Source organism: Pistacia vera, unplaced genomic scaffold (assembly GCF_008641045.1).
Source record: "Pistacia vera cultivar Batoury unplaced genomic scaffold, PisVer_v2 Contig140, whole genome shotgun sequence".
NCBI lineage: Eukaryota > Viridiplantae > Streptophyta > Magnoliopsida > Sapindales > Anacardiaceae > Pistacia > Pistacia vera.
Window position 1 is genome coordinate 732,140 of NW_022195467.1, and position 12,045 is coordinate 744,184.

Here is a 12,045-nt window from a genome sequence, read left to right on the forward strand (position 1 = left end):
TTTCTGAATACCATTTAATATCTAAGGCAAATGAGATATAAACTTCCTAAGTTTGCGTTAATTTGTTTTTTTTCATTAATCTCTCTTGTTTTTATGTAATTATGAAATGCGAGGGTTAAAATAGATATTAAACTTTTATTGATTGTTAATTTCACAAATTTCTTATTCTGCTCTTGATTCACTCTATATTATAAGAAAGCCTTATATACATATTGCTGCATACAATTAGGCGATGATGGTATGTGATGCAGAGAAAATTGGATAGGCACTAGATACGTTCTAGCATAGCAGCTCGAATCCAACAACATGTTCGAATCCTCGAGAAAATGTCGAATCTATGACGAAACAATTCGCAAAGGAACTATCAAGAAATGTTATTGAAAAGCTATTGTTTTGTTTGTAAAATAACAAACCTATTTATACTCAACTATTCCTAAAGGTAATAGAAAAAATCCCAATGAAAAAAGGAAAACAAATACAACATAATAAGAAAATAAAGCTTATCTAAATTAAAACTTTCTAAATAAACTAAACTCCAAATTAAAATCGAAAACTACTTAAAATTTTTACATGAAACCCTAAATAAATAAGAAAATCAAATAAAGAAAGGGAAACAAAAGCAAATCATAATTTAACAATATTTTTCCTACATCAATATGTCACCTAAATGCAAGTGAAATATATATACTTGTTTAATTATTAGTTTCTTGTATTACAACAAAATGCACGGAAGAGTTTTTGATTCTAAGACAATCATGCGTGAAATTGAATCTCTCAATAGTAAACACTCTTTTTTTTCTTTTTTTTTTAATTTTATTTTGGGTAGAAATTGATATGTCACTTTAAAGCTCTTTATTCTTTAAGGAAATAAATATAGAAGATTTATATTAGCACACTAGATATAATTCTACATTACAATGAAGATGTTCATCAAAACTTGGATCACAAACCATGTGACCATTTTATTTATTTTATAGGATCCCTGGTATCTTTACCTAAACATATTGGTGTCACTTATTGCATTTATTACTTCCTTTGTAATTCCAATAAAAATATATATATTTATGGCTAATAATCTATCCATAAATGCTTTTTTTTTTTTTTTTTTTTTTTACTTATTTAAAAAAAAAATTGTCCATAAATTTTTTTAACTTATTTAAAAAAAAATAATTTTCAATAAAAATAATGGTTATAATGGTCTATTCTATTCAATAAATTTGTCAAGAGGAATTACAAATGTAACAAAGTTAACATGATAATTTGGTTACATACCAACCAAACCTTTGTCGGTTTGTATCATCACTTTAATTCTTTTAAAGTTTATTCTCTGAGTAACTTTTATCGTTTATTGACCAATTGATGAGTTACACGTAAGACAAATAACTTTAAAAGTGATTGGGTTGATAGCTTCATCTCCACTTATTAATCACTTCTTGTAATTTTTGCTTTTGCTCTGTAAATGGCTACACTTTATCCACTTGAGGAGTACGTGTTTCGCTTTTTCTTTTGTTAGCCCCACGCTAAGTATCATTTATTTGGAACTTGGAAGACAGTTGTCCTTTAGTTAATGGTTAGCTGCATCTATTTACTTTTGAGGTCTTTATATTAAGAGTCGTGTTGTTCTCATTCTCTCCACACTCCACTTCAGAACTTGAGAGCTCTATTAATTTGCAGCTTCATATTGCATCCCACCAAGCTACCAAAACAGGTAACTCCTATCTTTCAACCCATTTCTTCACATTATTTACTATGTAGACAAGGAAATTAAGCATCAAAAGTATCATATAACTTTTTTTTTTTTACACTATGTAGACACGACATTTAAATTTTAACACACACACATTTATATATATGACTTAGATCACATCAATATTTGTATATATTTGTTTAAATAATAGAGAAATGTGAATAAAAAATCTATTTTTTTTTTAATTAATGGTTTTATACCTATTTCTAGGAGTCAAGCTCTTCTGACATAATTTTTTTAGCCTCGATTCAACTTAAGATTTTATATTGTTTGACAATAAATAATAGAGCTACCTTTAAATTTTATGTCAATACAGACTGGATTTCGTCACCCGATAAGAAGTTGTATTACAACAACTTCCTATTATATATGCCAAATGTTTACGGATGACGTGAGGCTTAACATTGCGTCGGAATTTGAGTTAATGGACAAAAAAGATGAGCTTGTAACATCTCCTTCTCAAGAAAAGGCTGGTATGATTCAATATTAATTACCTTATAAACTGCTTGCATGCTATATTATTTAAAACTTATAATGAAAGCATTATTTGAGCATGGATCCTTTCATACAATTAAACTTCTTTTATTATCTCTTTGGTAAATTATTTTGTTTATCTAGTAATATATTAAGCGCATGTCTTTGGAAGTGTGTATAAGTTAGCTCTTAGCACCCTCATTGTTGTCTTTCGCTGAACTATTGTGGCCTTTCTTTCTTTCTAAAATTATTTTATGATAAGGTCTAACGTTTTCTGTTAAAGTGCAAGCAAACGGTGTTAACTTGCTTACAAACTTACCTTGCATTTTTTGCACCTACTTTGTATAACGTTTTCAGAGATGTTAAGATCAATAGTAGTCCGTTTCATTAAATTTTTTCAGTTTCAACAACGATTATTAAGGGGAACTATAGGATTTAGCTTAAGACATGTACATGTCCCCTTATTCATAAGAAGTAATAATTTGGAATATAGATTTCTAATAAATTATTTTCTTCTTCCTATTTGTGTTGCTTGAGTTGGTGCCGTGTTATTTTGATTATACTTTTATTTTCCAAAATTGCATTGAATCAACAGTTTAACGTTTTATACATACATACATGCATACATGGATATATTCACTTGATATTATTGATAAGTATTTTATTAATTACTACTAACAATATTCAAAACTAAAACATTTTAAATTCTATTTATCAATAATAAGTAATCTTATAAATTAAATTCAACTTACATCTAAATAAAAAAAGTTGCTAACATGGTTTACAACAAAAAAATGTCTATTGAAGAAGTGAGGATTAACATTGCACAAGAAAACAAGGGACATAAAAAAATGGATGAGCTTGTGACATCTCCTCCTCTAGAACGGTCTGGTATGATTCGATATCAGCTTGTAAACTGCATGTTATATTATTTGCACTATTAAAGATGTATGGTCTGGATAGATCTTTCCATGTGTCTTTAATAATCTTTAACAATTGCATTGGTTTCACTACAACAAAAAGAAAATTATAATTTTTATCTACTATTATATAAGCGCAACACATTAGATTTATGAAATTTTTTTACTAATGAAGTAGTGAGTGATACAACAGTTGCATCAAAGAATGATTCATCTAATGAAATAGTTGAGAATGACATATCGGTTCCTCATAAAGACTAGTTTGGTACGTTTTAATATTATCTTTTAAACTGCTTATCTTTTTATTTTGTATTTTTACAACAACTGCTTATTATTGTTTTGCATATCCTTTCATTTTCACTTCTTTAAACTTCTTACTATGTAAATTAAGTGTTAAACTATTCTATACACCCTTTCACTTCATTAATAATCGCTTTGGTTTTCCTACAACAAAAAGGAAAAAACTTTTGTTTCCCTAGTATTATATAAATGCACAAGATTTATCACAAAATTTTGACTAATAAAATAGTGAGGATTAAAGCAGATGCACAAGAAATAGAAGAGCATGTGACATCTCTTCCTCCCAAAGACCAGGCTGGTAAGTTTGCATATTATCTTGTAAATCGTCTATTTTTTGTTTAATATTTTAAACGACGCATTTCTTTCAATATCCTTTCAGTTTTATGTCTTTACACTTTTTAATGACCGTTTTGGTTTTGCTAAACGAAAAAGAAAATTAATAATTTCTTTATTTTAATTGTGTAAGGGCATAAGAAGTACCCATTAACATAGGAGATCAACGTTGACATTCCAAAATATAAATATTTTACGATTTTGTAATTTTAAACTATTAGAAATAATTTAATTTTGAATTTTAAATTAAAAAGTTTAGCAGAAAATTGAAAGGTTTAAAGTTATTTCAAATATTATATATATTTTACAATATTTGAAATTTAAAAGTTTAAAACTAACTTATTTGAATCTTAAATTAAAAAGTTTAGTTAAAAATTAAAAGGTCTAAATTTAGCATTAAATTTAATTGATAGGTTTAAAATTAATTTAATTTGGATCGGTACTAATTAGTATTAATTATTGGGCAATATTAGTTCTCAATCATTTAATAAATTTTATTTTTAATTTCTATCAACTCCTTTTTCTATAAAGGTTATAGTTGGTATTAAAGAAAGTATATAAAATTAAAATGAAAATGAAAATGTTAGCAATGGGTTAATAGAAAAATTGTGGATATCTAGAAGTGTAAATTTAATTAAATAGAAATAGATTGACTCTTTGCATAAATATAAATTACTGTATCAAGTTACATGGAAACTAACTTGAATGATTATTATTATTATTTACAAAACTTTTTTTCCTTCACAAATTACAATTACAGATTATTCAAAAATCGAGGAAGACATGAACAAATTGTATAGATCTGCAAGGGATAACGATTGGAACACAGCTTATAGGGATGTTTTTAAGGAAAAACCATTGAAATATTCGAACTACCTCAGTGCTATGACAACAGTAAACGGGAACACCCTTCTCCACAAAGCAACTGAGGCAAACCCCTTTTTGTTTGTCAAGAAACTGGTAAAGAATATGACAGAAGACCAATTGACTATTAAAAATACTGATGGCAATACTGCTTTTTTTGTTGGTGCATTATATGGAAGGGTGGAAGTTGCCATGGCGATTTTTGTGAAGAATGAACAAATACCAAGTATACGTGGAAATTCGGAAATGTTACCAATTCATGTGGCAGCTCAGAATGGGCATAGAGAGATGGTGGAGTTCCTCTATAGAATCTAAGGGCCTTTGGAAGAAATAGATAGCAACAGATTATTTCTAAATGTGAGGAATAGAGTATTTTTGTTTGGTAAGCGTGCACTAATCCCGATATTTCACTTGCATATTTATTTCATTAACTTAATTTTAATGTTAGTCATCAACAAAATATTTATATATATCACTTTTTTTCCATCCCCTGTTAATATAATGCATATTTGTTGAAATTAAGAGATATATGAATAGTTAATTTTTCTTTTCTTTTCTTACTACCTGTTATTGTATAAAAACAATACTTTTAATTACCTAATTGTTATATATATTAATTAATTAATATATTCAGAATAAAATAAACATTTAAATAAAAAATTAATGACAATTATAACTAGATACAAAATACTTTAAAATAATTTTTTTTTTTTTTTTTTGGGTAGACATGTACAGTTCATATACTTAATATCGCTCTATCAATTTATACTAAAATCAATTAAAATATATGAATTAGTTGCCTATATGGAAACCTGTCTTTACAGATGATCAAAGAAGGATAAATGAAGATTTGAAAGAATTGTACATAGTTATACGGAGGAATGACTGGAACACAGCTTTCCAAGATATTTTGAATGAAGATCCAATTGAAAATTCAAAATATTTGACTGCTAGGATATCACAGAAAGAGGACACTGCTCTTCATGTTGCAATTGCAACACAGTCCTTTAAGTTTGCTGAAGAACTAATAAAATATATGAAGAGAGAATATTTAGCTATTAAAAATACTGATGGCGACACCACTTTTTCTCTCATTGCTACTTTCGAAAATGTGAGACTAGCCAAACAAATGTTTGAGAAGAACGGCGAGTTACCAAAAGTTCAAGGAGCTAACCAGATGTTACCCATTCAAGTAGCAACTCAGCGGGGCCATAAACTGATGGTAGAGTTCCTAAATAAAATCCAAGGATCCTTAGAAGAAATGGATAGCAACCAATCATTTAGTAAGTATGACCTATGCTTGATACTCTAATTATATATTTACTTGATCATCTTAATCTTGATATCAATTTTCAACAAAATATTTTATTTTTCTCATACTTTTTATTCAATTAATATTAATTATTAACAAAATCCTTTTGGCTTCCTTAAAAAAAATTAATAATTTGTTTATTGTAACAATGTAAGCACATAAGAAGTACCCGCCATCAAAATAGGAGTCATCGTTGACAATACCAAACTATAAATATTTTATAATATTTGAAATTTAAAATTTTAAAACTAACTTATTTTGAATCTTCAATTAAAAAGTTTAGTTAAAAATTAAAAGGTTTAAAGTTAGCATTAAATTTAATTAATAGGTTAAAAATTAATTTAATTTGGACCACAATGACCCGTGCTAATTAGTAATTATTAAGCACTATTAGTTCTTAATCATTTTATTTCTAGTTTCTATCAGCTCCTTTTTCTATAAAGGTTATATTTGGTGTTAAAGAAAGTATATAAAATGAAAATGAAAGTGTTAACAATGGGTTAATAGAAAAATTGTGGATAAACTAGAAGTATAAATTTAATTAGATGGAAATAGATTGACTCTTTGTATAAAAAGAAAATACTGTATCAATTTACATGGAAACTAGCATGAATGAATTTTTTTTTTACTTTTTTTTATAAAACTTGTTTCTCCTTTACAATTACAGATTGTTCAAAAACCAAGGAGGACATGAAAATACTGTGTAGAGCTGCATTGATTAATGACTGGAACGCAGTTTATAAGGATGTTTTTAAGGAAGATCCATTGAAATATTCAAACTATTTAATTTCTAGGACAAAAGGAGAAGGGAACACCCTTTTGCACGACGCAGCTGAGGCAAACTCCTTCTTGTTTGTCAAGGAACTAGTAAATTATATGACAGAAGGCCAATTGACTATTGAAAATAGTTATGGCAATACGGCTTTTTTTGTTGCTGCATTGTATGGAAGGGTGGCAGTTGCCCTGGTGATGTTTGAGAAGAATAAACAACTACCAAGTATACGTGGAAATAGAAGCATGGAGATGTTACCAATTCATGTGGCAGCTCAGAATGATCATAAAGAGATGGTGGAGTTCCTCTATAGAATCCAAGGTCCCTTAGAAGAAATAGATAGCAATATATTATTTCTCAATTGGATGAATAGAGTATCTTTGTTTGGTAAGCATGACCTAATCTCGATATTTCATTTGCATATATATTTCATCAACTTAATTTTAATGTTAGTCATTAACAAAATATTTTATATTTTCTTATACTTTTAAAAAAGAGGAGAAATATGGATAAATTAAATTTATTTTCATATTGTTGAGAAGAGAATTGAAGTATCTTTTAAATCCTTTTTTTTTTTTTTTTTTGTTTAAAAATGGAGGAATAAATATGTGGAAACAAGAGAAAAGGGAATGTATGATGCATTCTGACAATAATGAAATTAATATGTAACTTTTTTTTTTTTTCTCATGGATTATGATTTTAAAAATTATCTGATTTTAACAAAAAAATTCTTCTAAGTGTTAGAAATCTAAACCGAAGATTCTTTTTGTAAAATTAAATGATTTTAGATAATATATAATAAATTATTTAATTAGATTATAAAGATATAAAAACATTATATGTAACACTTTTTTTCTCTTCCCCTGTTAATATAATACATATTTATTGAAATTAAGAGATATATGAATAGTTTTCAAATTATTTTTTTCTTTTCTTTTCTAACTATCTGTTATTGTTTAAAAACAATACTTTTAATTACCTAATTGTTATATATATTAATTAATAAATATATTCAGAATAAAATAAACATTTAAATAAAAAATTAATGACAACTATAACTAGAAACAAAATAATTTAAGATAATTTTTTTTTATAGATGGTTCATATACTTAATATTACTCTATCAATTTATATTAAAATCAATTAGAATATATGAATTAGGTTCTTATATGGAAACCTTCCTTATTTCACCTTTACAGATGATCCAAGGATAAATGAAGACTTGGAAGAATTGTACATAGTTACAAGAAGGAATGACTGGAACACAGCTTTTCGGAATATTTTTAAGGAAGATCCAATTGCAAATTCAAAATATTTGATTGCTAGGATATCAATGAAAGAGGACACTGCTCTTCATGTTGCAATTGTGACACAGTCCTTTATGTTTGCCAGAGAATTGATAAAATATATGAAGAGAGAAGATTTGGCACTTAAAAATACTGACGGTGACACTGCTTTTTCTCTTATTGCTGAATCTGAAAATGTGAGACTAGCCAAGCAAATGTTTAAGAAGAATGTAAAATTACCTAATATCCGCGGAGAGAATGAAATGTTACCCATTGATGAAGCAACTGAGCAGGGCCATAAATTGATGGTGGAGTTCCTTCGTAAAATCGAAAGACCTTTAGAAGAAATGGATAGGAACAAATTGTTTGATAAGTATGATCCATTCTTGATATTCTAATTGCATATTTACTTGAGGCAAGATATTAATTATAAAAAAAAAAAAAAAGGTACTTTATTTTTACTGTACTTTTTATTTGAGAGGGCTAAAATTTTTTTTTAAGCATGCATAAAAAAGGAAAACATTATCAATATTGATCTAATATAAGAATATTACATTAAAATTGTATTTCTTTTGAAAAAGAGGAGAAATGTAGATAAAGTATTACATGATAAATTAAATTTATTTATTCATTTTAACTATTCTCATTTGGAAATTAATGTTCTTTACACTATTTAGATAAATTAATTTTAATGAATATGTTTCAATATATAAGTTAATTTTTAAATTAAAATATTACACGCATGTATAAAATAATTTAAAAGGTAATACATACATATATATAATCGAATTATAAGATTCATTACAAAAGTTTGACTAATGAAATAATGATGGATATAGGAATTGCATCAAAAGATGGGTCATCTGAAGAAATAGTTGAGAATGTGGCATCTCATCTTGTTACAAACCAAGCTGGTATGTTTTGATATTATCTTGTGAATTTGTTTTGATATTATCTTGTGAATTTGTTTTTCTTTTTTAGTTATATTTTTTAAAGATGTATTCTTTTGAGTATAAGTATCATTTTCTTTTATTATTTTTAATAATCTTCTTGGTTTCCTTAAACAAAATTAACAATTTGTTTACTGTAATGGTACAAGCACATAAGAAGTACCGGGCATTAAAATAGATCATAATTGACAATGTGAAACTATAAATATTTTACAATATATAATTTAAACTTTTAGCCCTAACTTATTTTGAGTTTTAAATAATAAAAGTTAGCATTAAATTTAATTGGTAGTTTTAAAATTAAATGTTAATTAATTTTTTTTAAACTCTTTATAAGTGTAGAATTGTGACTTTTTATTCTCTTCTATTAAGAATAATAGAAGATAAAAAATTACATTTTCTTCTTTTTAGTTTTTCTTTATAATATCTTTTCAATACATTCTCTAATAATGTTAAAAATTTCAGGACATTCGTATATACTTAATAATTTTCATACATATACATATTAGTATCAAACCTAAAAATATTTTATATATAATAAACTAATATATTTATTTGCCTACAATGTTATTCAAATTTTATAGGATATTGTTCTCTTAATAATAAAGTGCTAGTATATATAATAAAGTTACACATATAAATTTTGATGATTTTTTAATTTTATTAAGCATAAGAAAGCCTAAAACAAAAAATTTTGCCTTAGGCCTCCACTTTCCTTGAGACGGCCATGCTAATAAGTATTAGTGAATTTGTGCATGAGTTCTTCATTGTATATAAGCTAATTGAAAACCATTTTATAAAATTTATTTCTACTTTCTCTCAACTCCTTTTCTACAAGAGGTTATATTTGGTATTAATGAAAGTATATAAAGTCAAAATGAAAATTGCAAATGTGCATATATAGAGATCTAGTATAAATTGTATTTAGTATAAATAGATTGACTCTTTATATAAATAGTAATTACTGTATCAATTTGAATGAATTAGTTCTTTTTTTTTTTTTTTAAAATAAAGTTTGTTCTTTTTTCTCTTTTACAGATGATTTAATGGAAATTCTCTGAAAATTGTCATATGATGCAACATACAATGACTGGAACACAGCTTATAGAAATATTTTTAAGGGAGATCCATTCAAAAAGTCCAAATATTTAACTTCTAAGATACCAGAGAAAGGGGACAACGCTCTCCACCTTGCAACTAAGTACAACTCCTTTGAGTTTGTCAAAGAACTAATGAAGTACATGCTGAAAGAAGAATTAGCTATTACAAATGATGATAGAAATACTGCTTTTTTACTTGCTGTTGTAAACAGAAAAGTGGATATTACGAGGATGATGTTTGAGAAGAATAGATGGTTACCGAATATACGTGGGCATTTGGATGATTTACCAATTCACCAAGCAGCTAAGTCGAGCCACAGAGCGATGGTAAAGTTCCTTTATAAAGTCCAAGGCCCCTTACCAGAAATTGATAGTAACAGATTATTTCTAAATCTGGCCATTAGAGTTCCTTTGTTTGGTAAGCACACATTAGTCTTGATATTTTAATTGCATATATTATTACTTCATTATCTTAATTTTATTATTAATTATCAACAAAATATTTTATTTTTCTTATACTTTTTATTCAATTAATATCAATATAGGTTGACGGAATCAGATTTTTTTCTTGTTTGAGTGGGCTGAAATTTTTTACCCTCGTCAATCTTAATAATATAAAAAATTTAAAATGTATGTTTCTTTTTGAAATAGAGGAGAAATGGAGATAAATTACTATATGATAAATCAAATTTTATTTCATATTGTTGAAAAGAGAACTGAAGTTGCTTTTTTTATTTATTTTCTTAAAATGGAGAAGTAAATAATACTTTTTTCTCATGGATTGTGATTTTGAAAATTATTCATCTTTAACAAAAAGTGGTTCAAGAGTTAAAAATCTAAAGCGAGATTCTTTTTGTAAAGTTCAATTATTTTACATAATATTTGTAGATTATTAATTTAGATTAAAAAATAATAAAATATTATATATATGACTTTCTTTTTTCAGCCTTTGTTAATATAATACATATTTGTTGAATTAAGAGATATATGAATAGTTTTCAAATTATATTTTTTTTCTTTTCTTATCTAATTACCTGATATTGTTTAAAAACAATAGGTTTAATTATCTAAATGCTAAATATATTAATTAATAAATGTATTAAAATAAAATATATATGTAAATATAAAAGATTAATGACTTTTATTATGACATATAGATTACGTAAACTAAAATCTTGTGTAGACAATTCATATGTTTAATATTATTAAATGAATTTATTTCTTCTAGGTATAAAACTTGTTATTGTTTCACCTTTACAGGTGATTCACGGACGATAAACAGAAACTTAAAAAAATTATGCACAGCTGCATCAAGCGACGACTGGAATGGAGCTTATAACGATATTTTTGAGAGTGATCCATTGAAAAATTCAGCATATTTAACTGCTAGGGTATCAGAAAAAGAGGATACTGCTCTTCACATTGCAGCTAAGACAAAGTCTTTCACGTTTTTCGAAGAACTGTTAAAATATATGAAGAAAGAATATTTGGCGATTAAAAATATTGATGGCAATTCTGCTTTTTTCCTTATTGCTGCATCCGGAGATGTGAGACTAGCCAAGGAGATGTTTGAGAAGGATGTAGAGCTACCAATTATCCGTGGAGAGAGGGAAATGTTACCCATTCACAAAGCAGCTGAGCAGGGTCAAAAATTGACGGTGGACTTCCTTCATGGAATCCAAGGACCCTTAGAAAGAATGGATAGCGACAAATTGTCTCGTAAGTATAATCGACTGTTGATATTCTAATTGCAAATTTAACTGGATCGTCTTAATTTTAGTATATTAATATACAGTAATGGAAACAAAAACTTGTTTTGGGAGGGCTAAAACATTTTTTAGCATAAATCTAAAAAATTATCAATATTGATCTAATATAAGAAAATTATATTAATAAATAATTATTTATTTGATATAGTAAATTTTATCATTTTATATATATAAAAACCACATGAGAAGTCTATTTTTTGATGAATTGTAACTTATGT